General features: G+C 45.1%; 1 protein-coding gene across 3 annotated transcripts in view; it reads left to right on the top strand.

The window, feature by feature from the left end:
* The window catches only part of LOC143933940 (carnitine O-palmitoyltransferase 1, liver isoform-like), a 203607-nt gene that overhangs the window by 17477 nt on the left and 158238 nt on the right, over nt 1-27892 (top strand). For 2 of the 3 annotated variants that reach the window (XM_077457118.1, XM_077457116.1), the window contains exon 1: nt 22968-23096. The exons of the other annotated variant lie outside the window; for it this stretch is intronic. The gene's annotated coding sequence lies outside the window, so the exon portion shown is untranslated. Of the gene's footprint in view, nt 1-22967; nt 23097-27892 lie in introns of those variants that run through there. 3 annotated transcript variants of the gene reach the window in all.

Raw genomic sequence — 27892 nt, 5'->3', positions numbered from 1 at the left:
CCCACGTTGAGGGCACGCGGCCTGGTACAGCTCAGGAGGGGGGCGAGCGCTCGCTCGTCCCCACCCCCTTTCCTGACCGGCCGGGCTGCGTGCTCGGATAAGGGTCTTATATGGACCTTGGGGGGACCCCCACGCCATTTTTTCGGTGTAGGGCTTTCCCTTTAAGTCCATACCAGGTGACGGAGCCAGTGACGTGTCAATCTCACCGCCGAAGGTGGCGACATTGACTGACTTACTTCGTTAGTCCCGGCTACCTGGAGCCGCGTTCAAAAGGAACGGACTTTCCTCCATGTGCGGGAAAGTCCGTTCATTTCAAAAGTCCGCCGGACTAACACACACATGGCCGGATGACAATTTTTGAGTCAAAACTACTTTATAAGTCCACCGGACTTTTTGGGGGAAAAAAAGTCAGCCAGAGCCCACACACGGGTGCATTGTCCGGTGGACCAGAGTTTGATTGTGTGTACGCGGCATTAGACCTCATGAACACCGAGTATGAAATTGACTAAAACTGGAGCAAAATTGGGTGCAGCTCTACACAGAAATCAATTGGCTACAAGGGCTTTACTGTCAAAGCTTAATTGAACAAGTTGAAGTTAGAAGTTGATTGGCTACCATGCACAGCTGCACCAGGTTTTGCACTCTCCAGTTTTAGTAACTTAACCCCATATCATCAAATGTTTTTTTTTTTCTGCCTCTAAATGCCCCACCATGTTAGCCTATGTGTCCATGCATGCAAAGGCATTTACGTTGTTTAGAGGCAGGAAAAAAACATCCCTTGTGTGTTCAGGAGAGGAGCGTTTTGAAAAACAAAAAATGCTGAAGCATAAGGCTCCATGCACACTGAAGCTGATAAACTGCAGTTTATTGGAGTTTGGGCGTTTTTTGTAAAAGCCCATAAACTCCACTCTATGTTAGCCTATGTGTCCATGCACACATGGACGTTTTTCAGCTTTAATGAGCAGTGGAGTTTATGGGCTTTTTTCTGAACGCCAGAAATTCGCGTTCAAAGTGCAGTTTTTCAGCGGCAAAAAACGACAAACGCTCATTAACGCTCATTAACGCTCATTAACGCTCGTTCATTAGTGTTCGGCATTCTATTTTTCAATGCATTGTGGGATTTTTGGAGTGTCCTCTGTGTATTTTTATAAAAAACGCCCATTAACGCTAACGCTGTAAAACGCTCATTAACGCTGATTAACGCTCATTAACGCTAGTATAAAACGCTGTTAAAAGCAGGTTTTTCAACCAGCGTTTTCTGCCAGCAATCTGGCGTCCAGAAATAGCTTTTTTGAGCTTCAGTGTGCATGGAGCCTAAGCATCTTGGTATGTTAGGTTTCTTCACAGTAAGGCTCCATGCACACTGAAGCTCAAAAAAGCTATTTCTGGACGCCAGATTGCTGGCAGAAAACGCTGGTTGAAAAACCTGCTTTTAACAGCGTTTTATACTAGCGTTAATGAGCGTTAATGAGCGTTTTACAGCGTTAGCGTTAATGGGCGTTTTTTATAAAAATACACAGAGGACACTCCAAAAATCCCACAATGCATTGAAAAATAGAATGCCGAACACTAATGAACGAGCGTTAATGAGCGTTAATGAGCGTTTGTCGTTTTTTGCCGCTGAAAAACGGCACTTTGAACGCGAATTTCTGGCGTTCAGAAAAAAGCCCATAAACTCCACTGCTCATTAAAGCTGAAAAACGTCCATGTGTGCATGGACACATAGGCTAACATAGAGTGGAGTTTATGGGCTTTTACAAAAAACGCCCAAACGCCAATAAACTGCAGTTTATCAGCTTCAGTGTGCATGGAGCCTAAAGCCTCGTACACACGTTTGGCTTTTCGGATGGGAATTGTGTGATGACAGGCTGTTGGCAGAAAATCCAACCGTTTGTATGCTCCATCGGAAAATTGTTGTCGGATTTTTTCACGGACAAATGCTGGATGGTAGGTTTTAAAAATTTCTGTCTGTTGGATTTTCTGAGCGTGTGTACACAAGTCCATCAGATAAAAGTCCAAAATACAAACGCGCATGCTCGAAAGCAAGGACGAGCTGGAAGCGGTCGGTCTTGTAAACTTGCGTTAGTAATGGAGAATTAACATTCGTGACATGGCAAATTCTGAAATCTTGAAATGCCGTGCACAATTCTCCTTCTTCAATGGGATAATGAAGCTGCTTTGCTGGTAATACTGATGGAGTTATGGCAAATACACTTTCAAAGATTTCTTTTCTTTTTTTTTTTTTTTCTAGTGATATCAAGAATAATATTATTATGCTTGTTTTTTTTTTTTATTTGGTGCAAGTTACCACAACACCATTATCCCGTAGTTTTTAAGATCAAAGATACACTATGTTGGTGTCCCTTGTTAATTTTACATTGTATTTTTTTTAAATGTAACTGCCTATTCCCAAACTGTCATTTGAAGTAAAACACATAGCCACGTATTATTCTCCACAATTTTTTTTTATTGTGCATTAACCACTTGACCACTGGGCACTTAAACACCCTTAATAACCAGACCAATTTTCAGCTTTCGGTGCTCTCACATTTTGAATGACAATTACTCAGTCATGCAACACTGGACCTATATGAAATTTTTGTCCTTTTTTTCACACAAATGGAGCTTTCTTTTGGTGGTATTTAATCACCGCTGGGTTTTTTATTTTTTGTGCTATAAAAGAAAAAATACAGAAAATTCTGTAAAAAAATTAATTTTTCTTCATTTCTGTTATAAAATTTAGCAGATTAGTAATTTTTTCTTCATAAATTTTGGCCAAAATTTATACCACTACATATCTTTGGTAAAAATAAGTACAAATTGGTGGATATTATTTGGTCTTTGTGAAAGTTATAGAGTCCACAAGCTATGGTGCCAATATCTGAAAATTGATCACACCTGAAGTACTGACGGCCTATTTCAATTCTTGAGAACCTAACATGCCAGAAAAGTACAAATACCCCCCAAATGACCCCTTTTTGGAAAGAAGACATTCCAAGGTATTTAGTAAGAGGCATGATGAGTTTTTTTGAAGTTGTCATTTTTTCCCACAATTCTTTGCAAAATCAAGATTTTTTTTACTTTTTTTTTTTTTTCACAAAATTGTCATATTATCAGTTTATTTCTCACACAGCATATGCATACCACAAATTACACCCCAAAACACATTCTGCTATTACTCCCGTGTACGGCGATACCACATGTGTGAGACTTTTACACAGTGTGGCCACATACAGAGGCCTAACATGCAGGGAGCACCATCAGGCGTTCTGGAGCACCCAGGACAATTCTGACATTTCTCTCCTACATGTAAAAATCATCATTTATTTGCTAGAAAATTACATCGAATCCCAAAACATTATATATGTTTTTTTAGCAAACACCCTGGAGAATACAATGGTGGTCGTTGCAACTTTTTATCTCGCACGGTATTTGCGCAGCAATTTTTCGAATGCTTTTTTTTGGAAAAAAAACTGTTTTGTGCTTAAAAAAAAAAAAAAAAAACACAGTAAAGTTAGCCCAATTTTTGCATAATGTGAAAGATGAAGTTACACCGAGTAAATCGATACCTAACATGTCACTCTTCAAAATTGCACAGGCTCGTGGAATGGCGCCAAACGTCGCTACTTAAAAATCCCCATAGGCGACGATTTAATTTTTTTTTACTGGTTATATGTTTTGAGTTACAGAGGAGGTCTAGGGCTAGAATTATTGCTCTCGCTCCAACGTACGCAGCGATACCTCACATGTGTGGTTTGAACACCGTTTTCATATGTGGGCGGGACTTACGTATGCGTTCGCTTCTGCATGCGAGCACATGGGGACAGGGGCGCTTTAAAAAAAAAATAAAATTTATTGTTCATTTTACTTTATTTATTTTAGTTTGACATTTTTTTCCCCAAAAATAAATTTTTTGATCACTTTTATTCCTATTACAAGGAATGTAAACATCCCTTGTAATAGGAATATGGCATGACAGGTCCTCTTTACAGTGAGATGTGGGGTCAATAAGACCCCGCATCTCACCTCTAAGCTGGGAAGCCTGAAAAAAAAAAAAAATAAATAAAAAAAGATTCTGGATTTGATAGTATTGGCGAGTCGGTAGAAGCACCGGAGGGCGGCGGGAGGGGGGGGTGTCTATGGCTGGGTATTGCAGGGTATCACCGACTATGGCTGGGTATGGCTGGGTATATCAGAGTATGGCTGGGTATCGCAGAGTATGGCGTTGCAGAGTATGGCGTTGCAGAGTATGGCGTTGCAGAGTATGGCGTTGCAGAGTATGGCGTTGCAGAGTATGGCAGGATATTGGAGGGTGTTGCAGAGCATTGCAGAGTGTTGCACGGTATTGGCGGGTGTTGCAGAGCATTGCAGAGTGTTGCAGGGTATTGGTGGGTGTTGCAGAGCATTGCAGAGTGTTGCAGAGCATTGCAGAGTGTTGCAGAGCATTGCAGAGTGTTGCAGGGTATTGGCGGGTGTTGCAGAGCGTTGCAGGGTATTGGCGGGCATTGCAGAGTGTTGCAGGGTATTGGCGGGTGTTGCAGAGCATTGCAGAGTGTTGCAGAGCGTTGCAGGGTATTGCAGAGCGTTGCAGGGTATTGCAGAGCGTTGCAGACTATTGCAGAGCGTTGCAGACTATTGCAGAGCGTTGCAGGGTATTGCAGAGCGTTGCAGGGTATTGCAGAGCGTTGCAGAGCGTTGCAGGGTATTGCAGAGCGTTGCAGACTATTGCAGAGCGTTGCAGGGTATTGCAGAGCGTTGCAGACTATTGCAGAGCGTTGCAGACTATTGCAGAGTGTTGCAGACTATGGCAGACTATGGCAGACTATTGCAGAGTTTTTGCAGGGAATTGAGGGGTTAATTTTCGGTGAGCAGCGATGTGGGCACTGCAGATGCAGCCCACATCGCTGCTGACACCGATCTCCTCCCCCTCCGCTGTTCCGATCGGTACAGAGAGGGGGGGGGAGGAACCGGCGTCATAACATGACGCCGGTTTGTTTACAAGTGATCACTCCGTCATTTGACGGAGCGATCACGTGGTAAACGGCCGCGACGAGCGGCCGTTTACCGTGATCCGTGATGCGCCGGGTCCTGTGGACCCGGCGGTCACAGATGCTCTCGAGTGCGCGCCCCTGGGGGCGCGCGAGAGCGGAATTCTGGGAGGACGTCATATGACGGCCTCCCACAGTTAAGAAACCGCCCTAAAGCCGTCATTCGGCTATAGGGCGGTTATTAAGTGGTTAAAAAAGAAAACAAATAAAATTACATATGCTGTCTGCCAATTAAACTTAAAGTGGAGTTCCAGTCCCCTAAACCCTTCTTTCTTTTTTTTTTTTAAGGCCAGCTCTGGAATTGTCATAACATGTAGATGAACATTTCTAATATGTCATCATTTTTGCACTTTTACTTTCTTTAAAAATAGTTAATTACTCACTGATCTCGGAAGCAGGCAGGTTCCATTTTACCTGTGCGCATCTGAAGCCCTCCTGTGTTAACTTCCTGGATTTCTGTTCAGCTGATTACCCAGCATGCACCTGTAAATCCCACACCTATTCTTCCTGATAGGTTGCTATAGCAACGTCAACATTGGCGCAAGTTCCCACCCCATTGCTATAGCAACCTGTCAAACAAAGGACAGGGGAGGAAGTTTACAAGCCTCTCCAGCTGCCACCGAGTGTACTGTGTACCGCGGGCGGTTAGAATGTTAACCCCCCGATTGCTCCCCTCCTCCTCCCATTCTCCTATCAGCAGAGAAGAGAGCGTGGCTCTCTCATTAGGTTCGCCTCTCTGGTTTTCTGAAGGATATTTTTTTTTCCCTCCCTATTGCCTACAACTCCCAACTGCACTGCTGGGCTAACTTCCGTTAGCGTAATTCCCTACTTCCAAATGTTGTGAGATTTCGGCAGTAAGCGATTTGCAAGGACTTCTGGGATACATGATGCTGCTATTCCAGGAACCCTTGCGAATCGCCTAGTGATGTAATCGTCTAGGTAGGAGGTTGGAAAGGTGGAAGTAATGGGGAAAGACTAAATGAAGGTATTTACGAACAAAAAAAAAAAAAGGCCATTGTGAAAAGTGCTGCATGTTCATACAAAGTAAAAAAAAAATTAGTCGAACGCCGCTTTAACAAAAAAGTTCATGCATGTGTCCCGCTGCTTAACCACTTGACCACTGGGCACTTAAACACCCTTAATAACCAGACCATTTTTCAGCTTTCGGTGCTCTCACATTTTGAATGACAATTACTCAGTCATGCAACACTGGACCTATATGAAATGTTTGTCCTTTTTTTCACACAAATGGAGCTTTCTTTTGGTGGTATTTAATCACCGCTCGGTTTTTTATGCTATAAAAGAAAAAAAGGCCGAAAATTCTGTAAAAAAAAAATGAATTTTTCTTCGTTTCTGTTATAACATTTAGCAGATTAGTAATCTTTTCTTCATAAATTTTGGGCAAAATTTATACTACTACATATCTTTGGTAAAAATAAGTACAAATTGGTAGACATTATTTGGTCTTTGTGAAAGTTATAGAGTCCACAAGCTATGGTGCCAATATCTGAAAATTGATCCCACCTGAAGTACTGACGGCCTATTTCAATTCTTGAGACCCTAACATGCCAGAAAAGTACAAATACCCCCCAAATGACCCCTTTTTAGAAAGAAGACATTCCAAGGTATTTAGTAAGAGGCATGATGAGTTTTTTGAAGTTGTCATTTTTTCCCACAATTCTTTGCAAAATCAAGATATTTTTTTGACTTTTTTTTTTTTCACAAAATTGTCATATTATCAGTTTATTTCTCACATACAGCATATGCATACCACAAATTACACCCCAAAACACATTCTGCTATTACTCCTGAGTACGGTGATACCACATGTGTGAGACTTTTACACAGTGTGGCCAAATACAGAGGCCCAACATGCAGGGAGCGCCATCAGGCGTTCTGGAGCACCCAGGAAAATTCTGACATTTTCTCTCCTACATGTAAAAATCATCATTTATTTGCTAGAAAATTACATAGACCCCCAAAACATTATACATGTTTTTTTAGCAAACACCCTGGAGAATACAATGGTGGTTGTTGTTTTTATCTCGCACGGTATTTGCGCAGCAATTTTTCGAATGCTTTTTTTTGGAAAAAAAAGTTTTGTGCTTAAAAAAAAAAAAAACACAATAAAGTTAGCCCAATTTTTTCATAATGTGAAAGATGAAGTTACGCTGATTAAAAAGATGCCTAACATGTCACTCTTCAAAATTGCACACGCTCATGGAATGGCGCCAAACGTCGCTACTTAAAAATCCCCATAGGCGACGCTTTAAATTATTTTTACTGGTTATATGTTTTGAGTTACAGAGGAGGTCTAGGGCTAGAATTATTGCTCTCGCTCTAATGTTCGCAGCGATACCTCACGTGTGGTTTGAACACCGTTTTCATATGTGGGCGGGACTTGCGTATGCGTTCGCTTCTGCATGCGAGCACATGGGGACAGGGGCGCTTTAAAAAAAAAAAAATGTTTTTATTGTTCATTTTACTTTATTTTAGTTTGACATTTTTTTTCCCCAAAAATATTTTTTTTTTAAACTTTTATTCCTATTACAAGGAATGTAAACATCCCTTGTAATAGGAATATGGCATGACAGGTCCTCTTTACAGTGAGATGTGGGGTCAATAAGACCCCGCATCTCACCTCTAAGCTGGGAAGCCTGAAATAAAAAATAAAAAAAAGATTCTGGCTTTGATCGTATTGGCAAGTCGGTAGAAGCACCGGATGGTGGCGGGAGGCTGGGTATCTCCGAGTATGGCAATTTATGGCAGGGTATTGCAGAGTATGGGGGGGGGGGGTATTGCAGAGTATTGGCAGGGAGATGAGGGGTTACATTTAGGTGAGCAGCGATGTGGGCACTGCAGATGCAGCCCACATCGCTTCTGACACGATCTCTTCCCCCTCCGCTGTACCGATCGGTACAGAGAGGGGAGGGAGGAACCGGCGTCATAACATGACGCCGGTTTGTTTACAAGTGATCACTCCGTCATTTGACAGAGCGATCACGACGTAAACGGCCGCGATGAGCGCCCTTTTACCGTGATCCGTGATGCGCTGGGTCCCGTGGACCCGGCGGTCACGGATGCTCTCGAGTGCGCGCCATTCTGGGAGGACGTCATATGACGGCCTCCCAGAGTTAAACAACCGCCCTGTAGCCGTCATTCAGCTATGGGCTGGTTGTTAAGTGGTTAATATAGGGGGTCAACAATGCCAAGAGTTGGTGAAAGCAGGGGTCCGTCATCCGGAGATAATTCCAAAAATCATCCGGATTATTCTCCTGGAGCTCCTGCAGCAAAGGCATTTGACATAGTTGGTCACAATTAATAAAGCAACCAATTTTTGGTCCAAGAAATCATCCTACTTCTGTTCCTGGACTGGACTTGGGTGTCGGGAACCATGAAACAGACAGAGACAGAAGTACAATCAAATCACACTTGTTGTTAATAAAAATAAAAAGGTAAATAGGAAAAAGCTTAGTCAAGCAAGCCAGAGTCCAGTAGCCAGATCGGGTAGTCAGCCAGTCCAAAGTTACCGATCGGTACAGAGAGGGGAGGGAGGAACCGGCGTCATAACATGATGCCGGTTTGTTTACAAGTGATCACTCCGTCATTTGACAGAGCGATCACGACGTAAACGGCCGCGATGAGCGCCCTTTTACCGTGATCCGTGATGCGCTGGGTCCCGTGGACCCGGCGGTCACGGATGCTCTTGAGTGCGCGCCATTCTGGGAGGACGTCATATGACGGCCTCCCAGAGTTAAACAACCGCCCTGTAGCCGTCATTCGGCTATGGGCTGGTTGTTAAGTGGTTAATATAGGGGGTCAACAATGCCAAGAGTTGGTGAAAGCAGGGGTCCGTCATCCGGAGATAATTCCAAAAATCATCCGGATTATTCTCCTGGAGCTCCTGAAGCAAAGGCATTTGACATAGTTGGTCACAATTAATAAAGCAACCAATTTTTGGTCCAAGAAATCATCCTACTTCTGTTCCTGGACTGGACTTGGGTGTCGGAACCATGAAACAGACAGAGACAGAAGTACAATCAAATCACACTTGTTGTTAATAAAAATAAAAAGATAAATAGGAAAAAGCTTAGTCAAGCAAGCCAGAGTCCAGTAGCCAGATCGGGTAGTCAGCCAGTCCAAAGTTCATAAACCAGATTGGGTAATCAGCCAGTTCAGACATCAGGGATCCACAGAGAGCAACTGCAAGCAGGATGGAAGCCAGGAGAGATGTCAGCAAGCCAGTCTTGAAACAACAACAGGAGATGGTTCCTAGTGATGTGACCAAACGTGAAGGCAATGGAGAAATGAGCTGGAAGACTTTAAATAGGCAGGCCAGGTGAGCATCATCGGAAACAGCTGGCAACTGTGGAGAGAGAAGAGAGCTGGCAATTAGCAGACAGCTGAGCGGCCAGCCCAGAGGAGGAAGGGCTAAGCCAGCCCTGACATTGGGTCAAAGCAATAACTTCAAGGCCAATAATAAATAACACATTATCTCCTCCGATTCCACAACATGGCTGGTTGACGAACGTCCATTCAGAAATTAACTGAAAAGTGCAAATCATCACCCACCAAACTTCTACTAACACAAAATTAGCAGAAGGAGCCCAAAGGGTGGCGCTAATGAGCTGGAAAACCACACAGTACATCACTACGTTGGTGTTTGTTGGCCGACAATTCCTTGCCATTTGTATGCAAGACAAGTTCCTGGCCAACGCCCTTCGGACAAAAGTCAGAGGTTTTGTCTGCGAAAAATCCGACCATGTGTACGAGACTTAAGAGCTGTGGAAATTTGGAATAGACTCTCTCCAGAGGTGGTTCTGGCCAGCTCAGTAGCTTTCCTAAATGTACAAAATATAAAAGGGTACTAGCATTTATAAAGTAATGTAAAGTTGATCCAGGGAATATCCGACTGCCTCTCGGGGGATCAGGAAGGAATTTTTTCCCCCACTGTAGCAAAATCTCCCTTTTATTGAATTGTGTATATGGGATTGTATGTGGGTGTTTTTTTTTTTTTTTTTTTTTTTTTTTTTTACTTTATTAGTTAAACTAGATGGGCTTGTGTCTTTTTTTTTTTTCAACCTAACTATGTTGGGCGTATTCATTCATTTCAATGGCCAGGATAAATTAACATTCTGGCCAATGGAATAAATGAACGCCCAAACACTTGACATGCCTAAACGTGTTTGCAAAACATGGCTTTAGGCGTGTGTTTTATGCTTCTTTTCTCCTGCCAGGAAAAGATTTTTAGAAGAGCTGGGTAAACGCCCAGTGTGCATGAGGCCTTACTGTATTTTATGGTTTCTGAGATAAAAGCTATCTGAAAGGAACTGTTTTATTGCTTTGCTCTCTAGAAACCTTCACTCTGTACAACATAGCCTTAGTATGTCAAGTGCAGCACCTGAGCACACAGTGGGGCATTTATAAATGCATTTGTGCCATATTTCCAAATGACACACCATGCATTCTAGCTTTGCGGCTAAACATTTGCAAATGCCATGCCACTTGCTTTGCAAACATCTGGTCGCACATTTGTTGTACATTTGTTACAAAAGTTATGCACTACATTGTAGCAGAATTATCAAAGCATCGCACAATGAAAAATTGATGTAAACCATTTTTTACACAGGCACAATTATCGGAAAATTACTTCTTAAAGTGGTTGTAAACCCTTACAACACACTGACCTACAGGTAAACCTAGATTAAGGCTTACCTGTAAGTCCAAGAAATATCTCCTAAACCTACACGGTTTAGGAGATATTTGCCGAAAGACAGGCACCGCTGTCTACGGCGCACTGAGCGCGGCACCGTCAACGGTGAATATGCCGTGCGTGGCGGCTCCCATGCGCATGTGCAGGAGTGACGTCATTGCGGCTTCGCCGAATGACAGCGGCGGGAGCAGCGAGACCCACCGAGAAGATGGATGCGCCGGACTACAGGGGACAGCGGTGACATCGCTGGCTCCTGTGTCAGGTAAGTGACACATAATGGACTACTATGCGATGCATAGTAGTCCATTATGCTTTACCTTTGCAGGGAATGAAAGAGGAAGTAAACTCATCAGGGTTTACTTCCTCTTTAAATGCTTTTCCAAAAGCTATTTTTATTAGCAGGTTATTGAATAATTATGAGCTGGAAGCTTCTTGTTTCAGCAATTAGCTTTACTTTCATGGAGAAATACATTACATGTCTTTTTATCATCATGGAGACAGACGGGAAGAGAACAAAAACGAGTGCATTGATAGAAAATACATCCTGTTATATCATAGGAAACATGAACTATACACTATAATACTACAGTGCCATCTGCTGCATAGATGGGTATAATGCAAATAGTATTGTCAGTTTATAAAAGCAACTTTACATTACATGCTATTGTTTTCAGGGCTGATCCTGGGCGGGTGCACTGAGTACACCGCGCCCCGGCGCTGCAAGCTGCTGTAGAAGGGCACTAAAGCTGTTGCACTCACTTGACTTGGCAGCGGCGCCACCACGAGACCCAATCGTCCTGTCCAAACTGCAACGCCTGCCCTGGCTGATTGCCCCTGCTGTGCACTGCACTGATTGCTAGAATTGCCTGCTGCCCGGCGTCTACCAACCAGTGACTTCAGAGGCCACACCCGCCCCAGCATTCAGAGCCCTCCGTGCCTAGTAAACTACACCCAGCTCTTCCATGTTCTTCAGAGAGCATGGCTCAGAGCCAGAGAGAGGGGAGCTGCCTGCCTGTGAGTGATTGAGCTGAGCACGCTGTCTACCTGCACTACACCAGCATAGCATCTGTTGGCTGCCGCTGCCTGAGCCTGGTGTTGCAGCCTGACACTGTCTGTTCTGGAGGCTTGGAATTGACCCTCTGGCTTTCTGCCACCAGGCTGTTCTACAAGTAAGTTGTACCATCAAAACGCAGTCACTGTGCCCATCAAATGCAGTCACTGTGCCCATCAAATGCAGCCACTGTGCCCCATGCAACCTGTTCACAGGATACCACCAGGAGAGACACATGCTGAATATTTCTATGCTCAAGTGTCTCCCTATATACCAACTGGACAAAGGACACCTGGTCTTGGCCTGCCTATGTGCATTTAACCAGGTCCCTATAGGATTATGATGATTTCCGGTGGCCAAAATATTGCGTTTGATCCTGTTTTTAACTTTATGGATTGCACCACAAGCGTTTGATTGCTGCAACTAGGCTCTGTATCCTAGTTACCCCTGAGGAAGGAGTATCTCTTGTAGACTCGGAAACTTGTTGGGTGAAGGATAAATTTAGCTACCATCTACTTCAACTACTTGCAGTATCAGTTATGGTTGATATGTACACATGCCATGATTTATGTTTTTACCTATGTATTTTCAATAAATTTGGACCTTTTTCTATTATATTATTTGTGATTCTAAGTGCCCTTAAAGTCCTACCCCAAGGGGAACCCCTTTTTCTATATACCCTTATATTTAGATGTAGGTACTGTGAAACAATCATTGCTATCTCTTTGCCACTGTTAGGGATGAGCCGAACACCCCCCTGTTCGGTTTGCACCAGAACCTGCGAATAGACCTAAACTTCGTGTGAACTTTAGAACCCTATTAAAGTCTATGGGACTCGAATGTTCACAATCTAAAGTGCTCATTTTAAAGGGTAATATGCAAGTTACTGTCCTAAAAAGTGTTTGGGGACCCGGGTCCTGCCCCAGGGGACATGGATCAATGCAAAAAAAAGTTTTAAAAACGGCTGTTTTTTCAGGAGCAGAGATTTTAATAATGATTAAAGTGAAACAATAAAAGTGTAATATTCCTTTAAATTTCGTAGCTGGGGGGTATCTATAGTATGCCTGTGAAGGGGCGCATGTTTCTGGTGCTTAGAACTGTCCCTGCACAAAGTGTCATCCCCCTCCCTCCTGAACCGTACCAGGCCACATACCCTCAACATTGTGAGGATGCTTTGGGGGTCTGTGACCCCTCAAAGCACCTTGTCCCCATGTTGATGAGGACAAGGGCCTCATCCTCACAACCCTGGCCGGTGGTTGTGAGGGTCTGCGGGCTGGGGGCTTATCAGAATCTGGAAGATCCCTTTAACAAGGGGACCTCCAGATCCCGCCCCCCCCCCCCTGTTTGAAATGGTAAGGGGGTACAAAAGTACCCCTACCATTTCACAAAGAAAGTGTAAAAATGGTTAAATAAGACAAACACACTTTTGAAAAATTCCTTTATTAAAAAACAAAAAAAAGATTCCAGCGGTGCTAATCCACTCTTGCTATCCAGCGACCAATCTCCGGGGTCCAGCGATGGATGATCATATCCAGCGACGGCGGATCTCTCAGTCCAGCGCTGTCCATACATCCTTCTTCTGTCTCCATTGCGGAGACACTGCGGAGATCCCAGCGCTGACGTTTCTTATATTAGGAGGGCGGGGCCACTCGCCACCTGACCCCGCCCCCTCTGACGCTGGTGAAGGGAGCCAGGGGTTGCCCAGTGACGTATGGGTGACCCCGCCCCCTCTGATGTAACGCAGGTTTCCGTTACATCAGAGGGGGCGGGGTCACCCATACTCCTAATATAAGAAACGTCAGCGCTGGGATCTCCGCAGTCTCCGCAGTGGAGACAGAAGAAGGATGTATGGACAGCGCTGGACTGAGAGATCCCCGTCGCTGGATATGATCATCCATCGCTGGACCCCGGAGATCCGTCGCTAGATAGCAAGAGTGGATTAGCACCGCTGGAATCTTTTTTTTATTTTTTTTATTTTTAATAAAGGAATTTTTCAAAAGTGTGTTTGTCTTATTTAACCATTTTGACACTTTCTTTGTGAAATGGTAGGGGTACTTTTGTACCCCCTTACCATTTCAAACAGGGGGGGCAGGATCTGGGGGTCCCCTTGTTAAAGGGGGCTTCCAGATTCTGATAAGCCCCCCGCCCGCAGACCCTAGCAACCACCGGCCAGGGTTGTGAGGATGAGGCCCTTGTCCTCATCAACATGGGGACAAGGTGCTTTGAGGGGTCACAGACCCCCAAAGCATCCTCCCAATGTTGAGGGTATGTGGCCTGGTACGGTTCAGGAGGGAGGGGGGGCCGCTCTCTCGTCCCCCCCTCTTTTCCTGCGGCCTGCCAGGTTGCGTGCTCGGATAAAGGGTCTGGTATGGATTTTTAGGGGGGCCCCCACGTCAATTTTTTTTTAATTTGATGCGGGGTTCACCTTAATATCCAAATTAGACCTGAAGGGTCTGGTATTGATACTTAGGGGGACCCCCACGTCAATTTTTTTTTTATTTGACACGGGGTTCCCCTTAATATCCATGTCAGACCTGAAGGGCCTGGTAATTGAATTTAGGGGAACGCTTTTTTTTTTAATCAATGAATGAATGAATTGTCGGCTAATACAGAGAACACTCATTGAGTGTTTTCTGTATTACGGGGAGCCGACAATTTAGCCGCAAGTGATTTTAAAAGACATTTTTTCCTGCACAAATGACACTTTGTGCAGGGACAGTTCTAAGCACCAGAAACATGCGCCCCTTCACAGGTATACTATAGATACCCCCCAGCTACGAAATTTAAAGGAATATTACACTTTTATTGTTTCACTTTAATCATTATTAAAATCACTGCTCCTGAAAAAACGTCCGTTTTTAAAACTTTTTTTTGCATTGATCCATGTCCCCTGGGGCAGGACCCGGGTCCCCAAACACTTTTTAGGACAGTAACCTGCATATTACCCTTTAAAATTAGCACTTTAGATTTCTCCCATAGACTTGTATAGGGTGTTCCGGCTTTTCGAATTTGCTGCGAACAGCCCAAATTGTTCACTGTTCGCTGAGTTCGACTCGAACTCGAAGCTCATCCCTAGCCACTGTGCCCCATCAAATAGTGCCAGATCAAATGCTGTCACTGTGCCCATCAAATAGTGCCACTGTGACCCCCCCCCCCCCGCCAAAGGGGAGGAGTTGGTAACGTGACCACGCCCATGTGGGGGCACCAGGAATATTCTTGCACCCAGAGGATAAAAGAGAACAAGAGACGCCTCTGGGTGTAGACTGTATACACTTTCTTTAATAAAATCCGTGATTAAAAACACTAACATTATAGCAGTAATAATCCGGCAAAGTACTAATCCCATGTAACGGAGGGGAGAGAAGCCTCAGTGTAGTCATTCCAGCACGCTGGGGAGTCCTGTCAGGATGTTTCTGCTCATGGTGGCCATGTAAATGTCCATACGAGCCGACATTAACAGGACATATTCATCCGAGGCGTGGAATGCAAGCGGAACTCCAGGCGAAAGGAGATGATGTCACGAGGAATGTGACGCGTTTCCTGAGCCGGCAGAGCCGTGGGTGATACGACGGCTGCGCTCCTTTGTCAATATTCTTGCACCCAGGCATCTGTGACCCTAGGATTGGCCCTGGTTCTTTTCCAACAATTTTTAAGGCCAATTGCAACAAGTTGTGAAATCTGTGGAAAATCCGCCACACTTTTGCACAATGCAACAGTGTCTGCAAATTAATTGATAAATGTCCCCTAATGAAGGAGATTTTATGAGTAGTCAGGAAAGTCACACATCTGGCTTCCTTCGGCACCTGTTCTTATTCCTGGTGTATCGAAATAGACTCTGCACTTAATTCATCATGCTCCACTTGGTTTGCTTGTAGACCTTTAACATGAAACTAAAGACTGAAATATAAAATTGTGAACAGACAGGTTCTTCATTGCAGAAAAGACATGCAATGCCTCTTCTGCAATGAAATACTTGCCTGCCTGTTCTCAATCCTTTGCAAAATTTACATGGAGCTGCACATGCATGCCAATGTGCCAGGATGACTGCACTCCTGCGCATGCGTGGTAGTGACTTCATCCTGCACAAGCCAATAAAGATGGCTGAAGACGAGGAGAAGCTATATATCGGATTTTCCCTGGATTAACTTTACCTACAGTGGTGTGAAAAAGTGTTTGCCCCTTTCCTCATTTCCTGTTCCTTTGCATGTTTGTCACACTTAAGCGTTTCGGAACATCAAACCAATTTAAACAATAGTCAAGGACAACACAAGTAAACACAAAATGCAATTTGTAAATGAAGGTGTTTATTATTAAAGGTGAAAAAAAATCCAAACCATCATGGCCCTGTGTGAAAAAGTGATTGCCCCCTAAACCTAATAACTGGTTGGGCCACCCTTAGCAGCAACAACTGCAACCAAGCGTTTGCGATAACGTGCAATGAGGCTTTTACAGCGTCCTGGAGGAATTTTGGCCCACTCATCTTTGCAGAATTGTCCTAATTCAGTTACATTAGAGGGTTTTCGAGCATGAACGGCCTTTTTAAGGTCATACCACAACATCTCAATAGGATTCAGGTCAGGACTTTGGCTAGGCCACTCCAAAGTCTTCATTTTGTTTTTCTTCAGCCATTCGGTGGTGGACTTGCTGGTGTGTTTAGGATCATTGTCCTGCTGCAGAACCCAAGTTCGTTTCAGCTTGAGTACACGAACAGATGGTCGGACATTCTCCTTCAGGATCTCTTGGTAGACAGCAGAATTCATAGTTCCTTTTATCACGGCAAGTCTTCCAGGTCCTGAAGCAGCAAAACAGCCCCAGACCATCACACTACCACCACCATATTTTACTGTTGGTATAATGTTCTTTTTATGAAATGCAGTGTTCCTTCTACGCCAGATATACTTGGACACACACCTTCCAAAGAGTTCCACTTTTGTCTCATCGGTCCACAGAATGTTGTCCCAAAAGTCTTGGGGATCATCAAGATGTGTTGTGGAGAAATTGAGACGAGCTTTGATGTTCTTTTTGCTCAGCAGTGGTTTTCTCCTTGGAACTCTGCCATGCAGGCCATTTTTGCCCAGTCTTTTCCTGATGGTGGAGGCATGAATGCTGACCTTAACTGAGGCAAGTGAGGCCTGCAGTTCCTTGGACGTTGTTGTGGGGTCTTTTGTGACCTCTTGGATGAGTCGTCGCTGCGCTCTTGGGGTAATTTTGGGCCACTCCTGGGAAGGTTCACCACTGTTCCATGTCTTCGCCATTTGTGGATAATGGCTCTCACTGTGGTTCGCTGGATTCCCAAAGCTTTGGAAATGGCTTTATAACCCTTTCCAGACTGATAGATCTCAATTACTTTCTTTCTCAATTGTTCCTGAATTTCTTTGGGTCTCGGCATGATGTGTAGCTTTTAAGGATCTTCTGGTGGACCTTACTGTGTCAAGCAGCTCCTATTTAAGTGATGCCTTGATTGTGAACAGGTGTGGCAATAATCAGGCCTGGGTGTGGCTAGAGAAATTGAACTCAGGTGTGGACAACCACAGTTATAGTATGTTTTAACAAGGGGGGCAATCACTTTTTCACACAGGGCCATGATGGTTTGGATTTTTTTTCACCTTTAATAATAAACACCTTCATTTACAAATTGCATTTTGTGTTTACTTGTGTTGTCCTTGACTATTGTTTAAATTGGTTTGATGTTCCGAAACACTTAAGTGTGACAAACATGCAAAGGAACAGGAAATGAGGAGGGGGCACACACTTTTTCACACCACTGTATAAATGTTAGTACCCAGTTATATTATGTACACTTAAAGTATGCAGGCCTTTCTTAGCCCTTGTACACACGGTCGGACATTCCGACAACCAAATCCGAAACTGTTGTATACACACGGTTGGACGAAGTTGTCGGAAAATCCGATCATTCAGAACGTGATGACGTTATTTCGTTATGAACTACGTTCAGGCTAGTAGCCAACAGCTTTGATGTAGGAATTTGATCTGAGCATGCGTGGCACTTTGTCCGATCGGAATTCTCTACACATGATGGGAGTATTTTGTCGGAAAATTTTACCAACAAGTTGGAAAACTTGGTCCGTCGGATACTCCGAAGGAAACAGTCCGATGGAGACCACACACAGTCGGAATATCCAACCGTGTGTACAAGGGCTTAAAGCAATCTACTGAGCTGGCCAGAATCACCTCTGGAGGGAGTCTATTCCAAATTTTCACAGCTCTTACTGTGAAGAAACCTTTCCGTATTTGGAGATGAACTTCCTGCATTTGTTAAAAACTTGGCGGACTGCCTGTATTTTTTCTTTACACACAGAAGTTTATCCCTTTTTCTTTTGACTGCTGAGTGAGCAGATAAGTCTCTCCACTTGTTATATGAAAGAATTAGCAAACTCTGCAAAAGAGAATCGAGACCACGATTTTTTAATTATTAATTGTGCAGCTCTAATATGTAGTGTGTAATGTTTGGTGGGGAGCCTTCCAGTGTAACTCTGGGTGGTGGGGGGAGGTCTCCTGGTGTAGTATGGGGGGACAGGGGAGTCCTCCTGTAAGGCATTGGCTGAGGATAGTTAAGCTGTGCATGCTGCATGAGCCTAAGTATGTATGCGTATTGTATGGGGGGGGGGACCAATATATATATTCACAAAAACTTACTTTACAAGCTTGTCTCACCGCGATCTCTGCACACTTTTCAAAAGAGCAGTAAGGAACACAGGGGCTCTGCCTTCAACCTCACCTCTATGCCCCTTCTTTAGCCAGCCAGAGGAGAGCACCCGGCAACATGGAGGGAGATTGACAGGGAGGAGGGGGGGCAACAGAGAGGAGGGGCTCGACAGAGGAGGAGAGAGGAGCCACAGCTACATACAATTTTAACGGCACATCCAGTGGTCTCACAGATTAGTGAGGGACATAGTTTGTTTGGGTCAGCATGGCCCAAAATAAATATGTAAATTATGTGAAAACCTGGAGTTCTTCTTTAATGATATCCTCACGCATGTCCTGGGCAGCAGTGCAGGTAGTTACGGCTGCAGCAACAGATGTGGTCCCACAGCGGCAAACACCCTCACAGGAGTGAATCTAGCCTACACAGACAGTGAAGTCCATTTACACTTGCTGGTCCATAGAGCAGAGCGGGCTCTGTCCATGTCCCCTCTGCATAAATGGAGCAGACATGGACCTGTCATCTGTCTACTCAGCTCTGATCAGCAAGGGATCACAGGACAGATCCCCTGCTGATCATAATGGAGTCTGCCCCTGTTAAAGGGGCCTAATAGAGTGGGAGGAGAGAGGGTTTTTCTGAAATGGGTGAAGGTCTGCTTTTAAGGCCCATACACACGACACGAAAATCGGAAGTAAAATTTCATCCGGCGAACGATCTGTCGATTCTCGGATTGTTAGTACTGTTAGCTGATTCCGTTTTTTTGTACGACAAAACCTAGTATGGTTATGAAAAAAATTGTAAGAGCAAGACTACGCATGATCAAAAACAAAAGAGCACATACAAAACTATTCAACACATTACATCCCTTCTGAAGTTGCATTCTGTTGTATGAAAATTTTCGTATGGTGAGTAATCTCTTCACTTCCGACATGAGGCTAGCATGCAACAAAAATGGAAGAATGGTCGTCCGAAAATATGATCGTGTGTACGAGGCTTTAGAGTCTGTTCTCACTAACCAGGTGTGCTACGCTACACAAAATTCATTTGCGTAAGGCCTCATTCACATGGGCATACTACAACATAAGCCTAGATGAGAGCTGTGTTTTGCCTGCACAGATGTTCCATGCATCCACGTGCAGGCAGTCACATTCATGTCAACTGGGATGTAGCAGCTGCATGGACACAGCAGCTGCTCCCAATTTGTGATTTAAAGTGGAGCTCCGCCAAATTATTATTATTTTTTTTTTTTAAGTCAGTAGCTACAAATACTGCAGCTACTGACTTTTAAAATATGGACAGTTGGGGGGGGGGGGGGGGCGAGTAGGCGCCATGATATAGCATAGATATCCAGGGCTGTCTATGTGACTGCTACATTATGGCGGACACATCGGACAATTTTGACACATTTTTGGGACCATTGGCATTAATACAGCGATCAATGCTATAAAAAATTGACTACTGTAAAAATGTCACTGGCAGTGAAGGGGTAAACACTACGGGTCGATCAAGGGGTTAACTGTTCCCTGGGAGGTGATTCTAACTGAAGGGGGAGGGGACTGACTAGAGGAAGTGAAGGATCGTGGTTCCTAGCTAATAGGAACACATGATCTGTCACTCCTGTCAGAACAGGGAAGTGTGTGTTTACTCTTCCCTGTTCTATGTCTCCTGGTCACGATCGCTTGTGGCCACGAGCATCGGCACCCCCGCCTGCTATCCCAACCCCACAAGCCAACGTATAGCTATGATGGCTCGCACAGGGGAGCCAACCTGCCACAGTATAAGTGCAGCGGTTGGTCTTGAAGCGGTTAAAGCGGTGTTCCAGCCAAATTTTTATTTTTAAAAGTCAGCAGCTGCAAACACTGTAACTTCTGACTTTTAATAAGGACACTTACCTGTTCAGGGAGCCCACAATGCCGCCCCCCCCCCCCCCCGAGGCCGATCCGTCCATCATCGCCGCCATTCCAACTAAGGGAAACCGGCAGTGGAGCCTTGCTGGTTGTCGCGTGGTGCTTTGTGAATGGCCAGCTTGTCTTCTGGGACACACACATGTCCCAGAAGACAACAAGGGGGCTTGCCGCAGAAGAGGTTGTGACGTCCTTGGCCGTGGCCCAGCTGGATCGGAAGATCTCTTAGTACTTATAAAAAGGTACGAGAGAAAGTAAAAAAAATGTTTAAATATCCAAAAACTAGAGGTGGTCTTTCGCTTAAGACCACCTCTCAAAATTGGTTGGAACTCCGCTTTAAGGGCCAATTCCCAGGTCTGCTACGGTACATAAACGCTCCCTTATTGAAGTGTGTTAGTTTGTACATTATTGTGCATCCCACTCATTTGACATAACTGCCCAGCAACTGGGCAATCCAATTCACCACAACAGACCAGAAACGGTGCATGAGACATTTTAGTCAGAACACTGCAACGCACTTTGCACTGCACTGCTTCGAAAAGGTGAGTTGGTACCCAATTCAGATAGAACTGCACCACATCACACCAGCTGGCATTACCATGTGGTGTTTTGTGGTAAAACCTGTGTTACCGAACCATACCTCCCAACTCTTTGAGATGGCAATGAGAGACACCTATTGGTGTAAATATGCAGGCATAGGACACACCCCCTCAAAGGAGAATTAACCAGTTGACATCCACACTGTAGCCATATGACGGCTTGAATTTCTGGGAGGCAGTCATATGACTGCCTCCCCTGTGCACGCTCCCTGCGCATGCGCTACAGGGGGCACGCGAAGCGTGCTGTGATCACCGAGTCACTGAGACTAGGGTGATCGCCGATTTGAGTAAGGCGCCAGTCCTGGCCCCTTACCATGTGATCAGCTGTCAGCCAATGACAGCTGATCACATGATGTAACCAAAAGCTCGGTAATTGTTTTTTTTTTTCTCCTCACGCTGACAGCGTGAGGAGACAAAAAAGCCTATCACTGGCTTATCTGCAAGGGACATTGGTCCCAAAGAGGAAGAGGCAATTATGCCTCATTGTGCCCAGAAAATACCCCCTGCCAGTGCCCACCAGGGTCACTGATCAATGCCCACAAGTGCCAGCTATCAATGCCCACCAGTGGTACCAATCAGTGCCACCTAGCAGTGCTGCCTATCAGTATAATCGATCAGTGCCCATTATTGCCACCCATCAGTGCCCATCATTGCTACCTATCGGTGCCCATCAGTGTACATCAATGAAGGAGGAAAATTGCTTGTTTTAAAATTTTATAACAAAATATGAAAAAATCTATATATATTTTATTTTTAAATAATTCGGTCTTTTTAAAAAAAAACTTAACAAAAAATAAAAAACGCAGAGGTGATCACACACCTCCAAAAGAAAACTCTATTTGTGGGAAGAAATGATAAAAATCATTCATTTGGGTACAGTTTAGCATGACTGCGCAATTGTCATTCAAAGTGTGACAGCGCTGAAAATTGGTCTGGGCAGGAGTGGGGTTTAAGCAAGTGGTTAAACAAAAAAAAATTATTAGTTGAACCCACAAGTGTGTGTGTGTGTGTGTGTGTGTGTGTGTGTGTGTGTGTGTGTGTGTGTGTGTGTGTGTGTGTGTGTGTGTGTGTGTGTGTGTGTGTGTGTGTGTGTGTGTGTGTGTGTGTGTGTGTGTGTTTTTTGTACCACTAATATTCCTTTTATACTGGCTTTTGAAATTTACAAATGCAGCAAATTAGAAATAAGATGCGGCTGTCCGTTTTGCAGGCGGATCCAAGCAGGCCACCCATTGAGTCCTATGGGCAGGCGGATGTCAGCAGCGATGTGTCCACTGGCACCCGCCTGCCATCCTATCTGCTCAAAACAGACGTATGGCGAATCGGATCGGATGGGGATCTGATGAAAACGGACATGCTGTCAATTTTTGTCTGATCTCCCCATAGATATCAGCGGGGCTCCTCTGACAGGTCCCTCCCTGCACAGTGAGGATCAATGGTGCGATCTCCCGCTGAGCTAGTGGCGTTCGCTGAGCGGATCCGCCCCGTGTGAAAGGGGCCTTATCAGTGAGAAACACTTTTTGAAGGATAAAAAGTGTATTTTATATACAACTATATAAACCAGATCAAAATGAGGGACAAACGAGGAGGAAAGAGGGACTTTGTTCCAAATAGGGCCAGTCCCTGGAAATCAGACAGCTGGGAGCTGTGCTTAACAGCAGTGCTTTGCATAGGCCCTGAATTCACTTTATTATAATTAATTTTGCACCACTAGTATAAAAAAGTTAGTAAGTTTAGCATTATGTATTTTTGAATGCATACATGTTTCATTCTTTGTTAGGCCATCCATGTCTGCCATTTAAAAAAAAAAAACTGTGACAGACAAAAGCCCTCACTAAATGTAGAGAATCCTGGTCACCTCAAACACTACAATGACATTCAAAAGTCCAACAGTAAGCTGGACCTTCAAAGCCTTCCTGTAAATATAACCGCTGCACATAACCACAGCCCAACATCCTGTCAGCAGCCAGTCATAACATAACACAAGTGCGCATGCGCCCCAATCCTCGGCTTTTCTATATGTCAACGGGGCATGCGCGTCACCACTAATTACTACCTACGCGAGAACTCTCGGCTGTTTCGCGGTCCAGTAGGATGTGTCCAGAGTGATGCCGGTGTCGGTAAGTACCGGACGGGTTGGTGAGGCGGTTCCTTATCAGTACAGTGTTCAGAGTTTTGACTGTGCTCCATTCTGTGTCTCTCATAGTGCAGGCCAGTCACCCCGAGCTCTAGTAATAAGTGAGTGCTGCTAATGATGTCATGGACCCCAGGCAATGAATGAGGCTCACCAGCTCCTCCAGTCACACACCCACACCGCTCTCCCTACCAATGACATGCCTTACAGCTGTTGGCCCTAGTAATGACAGCATACACTGCAGCTGTTGCTCCTAGCAACCAACGATACCACACAGCTGTTGCCCCTAGTAACACCAAACACTACAGCCGTTGCTCCAAGCAACCAACAATGACACCAAACGCTATTCTTGCTATACACGATTTATATAGCGCCAACAGTTTACACAGCACTTTACAATGTATGGGGGGAGGGGGGAACAACACAGTTAGAGAAAACACAATTACAGTACAATACAAAAGATACAGGAGGGCCCTGCTCGTAGAGCTTACATTCTAAACACTACAACCGTTGCCCCTAGTAACCAATAATGCCACACTCTACAGCTGTTGCTCCTAGTAACCAATGACATTAGACACTACGGCCATTTCCCCTAGTAATCAATGATACTGCCCCTAGCAACCTGTAAAGTGAATTATTTTATTCCTAAGAAAACTAAACCGTTCCACATTCTTTACTTCTACCGCCTTAGACCCCTTTCACACTGGGCCGTTTTTCAGGAGCTTTAGCGTTTAAAAAAAGCGCCTGTAAAGCGTTTGAAAAAAGCCTCATCTGCAATCCCAATGTGAAAGCCCAAGTGCTTTAAGAGCCCTTTTGCACTGCCAGCACCTGTAAAACCCTCATAAAGCGCCGCTTAAACTAGCGACGATTTTACCAGTGTTTTTTGAGCGCTAGTGGGGCGCTTTTAACCCCTGCTAGTGGCCAAATAAAGGGTTAAAAGCGCCCACAAATCGCTGCTGCCAAAAGCACTTTGCAGGCGCTTTTCAGGCATTTTGCAGGCGCTTCCCATTGATTTCAATGGGAAGAGGCGCTTTAGGAGCGGTGTATTCACCGCTCCAAAAGCGCTGCAAAGAGGCTGCTTGCAGGACCCTTTTTTTTTTTTTTTTTTTTTTTTTGACGCTCTGCCAGTGCAGCGCCTCAGTGTGAAAGCACTCGGGCTTTCACATTGGGATTGCAGTTGCGGCTTCTTACAGGCGCTTACTCGTTTACCTCAACCGTCACAGGAGTGAGCTGTTCCTCTCAGCGTGTGAGAGCTCATTCCTATGATGGTGGAGGTGAACAGTAACCGCTAGGCATCTCTAAAAGCATCAGTATTAAACCCAAAACGAAACATTTATTATGTTGCAGATTACCAATTCTTAGATGTGATGGCTTCATTAATTTTTTCCTTTTTAGGCTTGCTTTCTTCTATTTTCATCTGGTGATCCAGCCAGCACGTCTGTGTTTTATTTTTATTTATTTTTTTCAAAAACACATACTCTCCAGCAGAATTTATTAGTTCATATGGGTGAGACAAACCACTTAACACTGGCAGGGGTGATTAAAACAATCAGCTTTTATTAATGCAAAACTTTTATCCCAAAAGGAAAACAGTTTCCTGTAACTGATTATAAAGTGTGATCTGAAGTTTGGCTTTAGTTTGATCTGAAGTTTGTTTGTGTATCTAAATCTTCTAATACACTGCTCGACATACCCCAGGCGCCAGGTCACCAATGCGACCAGAAATCACAACCTGGCGCCTAAGTTGCCACCAGCCCACTCACTATTGATGCCCCAGACATGCAGCAGCATTAACACTGACTGCCGTCCTCCTCCCTCCTCCACACTCTGCGGCGCCGCGCTAAGTGTGTAAAACTGACAAGCAACGGAGAGAGGAGTATCTGTCAGATTTCAGCTTGATGTCGATGTGGGCGGGAACCGGCCGGTGTGGGCGGGAACCGGCAACTAACAAACACCAGCCAATGGAATCTGGGCGGGCCGCTACGTGTATGTGGCCCCGCCCCTTTTCTTAAGCAGCCATATTGTTGCCCGTTGTTTGATAGCTGCTGAGTCCCGCCCTCCCCGGCCGGGACCCGCCCACCCCGACATTAAGCTCAATTCTGACAGCTCCTGTGTTACATTTCAGTAACAGAGTGCTCCGTGTGAAACCTGCCACCACCAATCAGGGCCACCTGCCAGTGTCAGTGCCACCTGCAACCACCAACCAGTGCCACCGCCAATCAGTGGCACCTGCCACCGCCAACCAGTGGCACCTGCTAGTGCCACCACCAGTCAGTGCCAACTAGTGCCACCACCAACCAGTGCCACCTGCCAACACCAACCAGTGCCACCGCCAATCAGTGCTATCTGCAAGTGCCAACTAGTGCCACCGCTAACCAGGGCCACCTGCCACTTCCAAACCAGTGCCAGCTGCCAGTGCCAATAGTGTCACCTGCCAGTTCCAAACCAGTGTCACCTGCCAATGCCATCTGGCAGTTCCACGTGCCTGCCAGTGCCACCTGCCACCACCAATCAGTGCCACCTGCCAGTGCCACCTGCCAACACCAACCAGTGCGACCACCAATCAGTGCCATCTGCCAGTGACAACTAGTGCCACCGCCAACCAGGGCCGCCTGCCACCGCCAACCAGGGCCGCCTGCCACCGCCAACCAGGGCCGCCTGCCAGTGTCAATAGTGCCGCCTGCCAGTTCCAAACCAGTGTCGCCTGCCAGTGCCAGCCAGTTCCATCTGTTGCCAGCCTTACTCTTTCTGGTCAGCCCATAACCCTGATGTAACAGCGTTTCAATGACTGTTATTGACTGGGTGCTCCATTGTGAGTTAGGGATAGGGGGTGAAAATGAGTGGCCTTACCCCGGGAGCTGACAATCCATACCACTCAAAAAAAAAAAAAAAAACTGGCTCCTAAATTTGTCAACCCCTGTTCTAATACATTAAACACCTCCCCCCAGACCAACCGTGGTGCTGTCTGCTGTGCCTCCTGTACTCATTCCTTCAGAGTTGTCTCACTAAGGCTGAATTCACACCTGTGCTTTTTTGCAGATTTGAGTTCCATAGGAAACCATGTTAAATGGACTGTAGTGCAAATAGCACCAAAAATGCATAGGTGTGAATCCAGCCAAAGACAGGAGGTGTGCTACCGCCCAGATTAACAGGTGAAAATGCCAAAAAGCCAAAGAAAATAAAACTGATGCAGCCACCACATCTAATGAATGGTAAACTGCAGTATAATACATTTGGTTTAGCATTTTCACAGCCAGCTTCCTGCTGCGCATGCACGAGCCACACTGTTTTGTGAGGGGTCCCGCAGCTTTCTGGGACCTATGACGTGTCCCAGAAAGCTGTGGGGAAAGAGGGGGGGGGCTGAACATCCGTTGGGCTCACCTAGGCGGATACCTGTCAAAACTAGGTATCTTCTCCCCTTCAAAAAATAAAAATAGTTTAACCCCTTCCCACTGAGCGTATGCAGATGTGCGTACTCGGCTTTCAGGGGGTTATATTGGGATGATGACCGCAGCTATCATCCTGGTACCGTTTTTTAGAGCCGTCACTCGGCTGTTATCCCGAAGGAGCGGGAGGGGACGTCCCCCCTCCCGGCGCTCTGAACGGGCCTCCCGTTCAGAGGGAGACCTGATTCACGAACCACCACTTCCAGTGGCTAGGGACAGACTGGGAAGAAGCCAGAAACGGCTTCCTTCCAGTCTCCTGATTGTAAACACGGAATCAACGTCACAACATCACTTCCTGTTTACTCGACTGCCAATGGCGCCGGTTTAAAAAAAAAAATACAGTATTCAGAATTGCCGAAACCGGTGATCTGAATACTTTGAAGTGCAAAGGAGGGATTTGGGGTCTTGTAGACCCCCTGATCCCTCCATAAAGAGTACCTGTCCCCACCTATTACTTTCACAAGGGATGTTTTAAAAATTTGAAAGCGCCCCCATCCCCGCAAGCTTGCGCACAAAAGGAAACGCATACGGAAGTCGCAGAGTTTTCAAATCACACATGGGAGATATCGCTGCGATCGTCCGAGCGAGAGCAATAATTCTCACACTAGACCTTCTCTGTAACTCTAACCTGGTAACCGTAAAAAAATGTAAAGCGTCGTCTATGTTGTGTTTATTTTTTGGTACCGTAGTTTGTCGCCATTCCACGAGTGCACGCAATTATAAAGCGTGACATGTTTGGTATCTATTTACTCAGCGTAACATCATCTTTTACATCATATAAACAAAATGGGCTAATTTTACTATTTTTTGTTTTTTTTAAATTCATGAATGTGTCCCTTTTGCCAAAAAGTTGCGTTTAAAACACCGCTGCACAAATACTGAAAGGGTGTTGGGGGGGGGGGGGGGGGGGGGGTGGAGGCGGAAAAATGCAGATTCCCCTTTTGGGTTAAGTTCCACTTTTAAGTATGACTGATGGAATAAACTCAGGTTCAGTAGTGTTTGTATAGAATGTGTTGCATGCGGCTATAAGGAAAGAGCAGGTCTTCCCTTTTTTTTTTTTTTTTTCTTTCTTTTTTTTTTTTTTTTTACATAAAGCAGTTATGTGTTGTAGCTCAATGCGATCGAATGAACTCGCCTAAGTATTATTTCACTATTTAATATTTGATCTGTGATTGGTGGCTATTGCTTACAGTTCCATTCAGTAAATTTTTTACCTTGCATTGGCTGTCAGCTCTCTGTAACCTCGCTGTGACCTGTCGGCTCACAGTATTAAGACATAAACTAGTACATACCAGGCACCCGCTGTACCTATATCCACTATTCTACAAATGTACAG

Source organism: Lithobates pipiens, unplaced genomic scaffold, assembly GCF_037356315.1.
Source record: "Lithobates pipiens isolate NorthernLeopardFrog02 unplaced genomic scaffold, aLitPip1_a1.2 Scaffold_27, whole genome shotgun sequence".
Taxonomy (NCBI): domain Eukaryota; kingdom Metazoa; phylum Chordata; class Amphibia; order Anura; family Ranidae; genus Lithobates; species Lithobates pipiens.
This window is presented reverse-complemented; position numbering and strand designations above follow the sequence as displayed.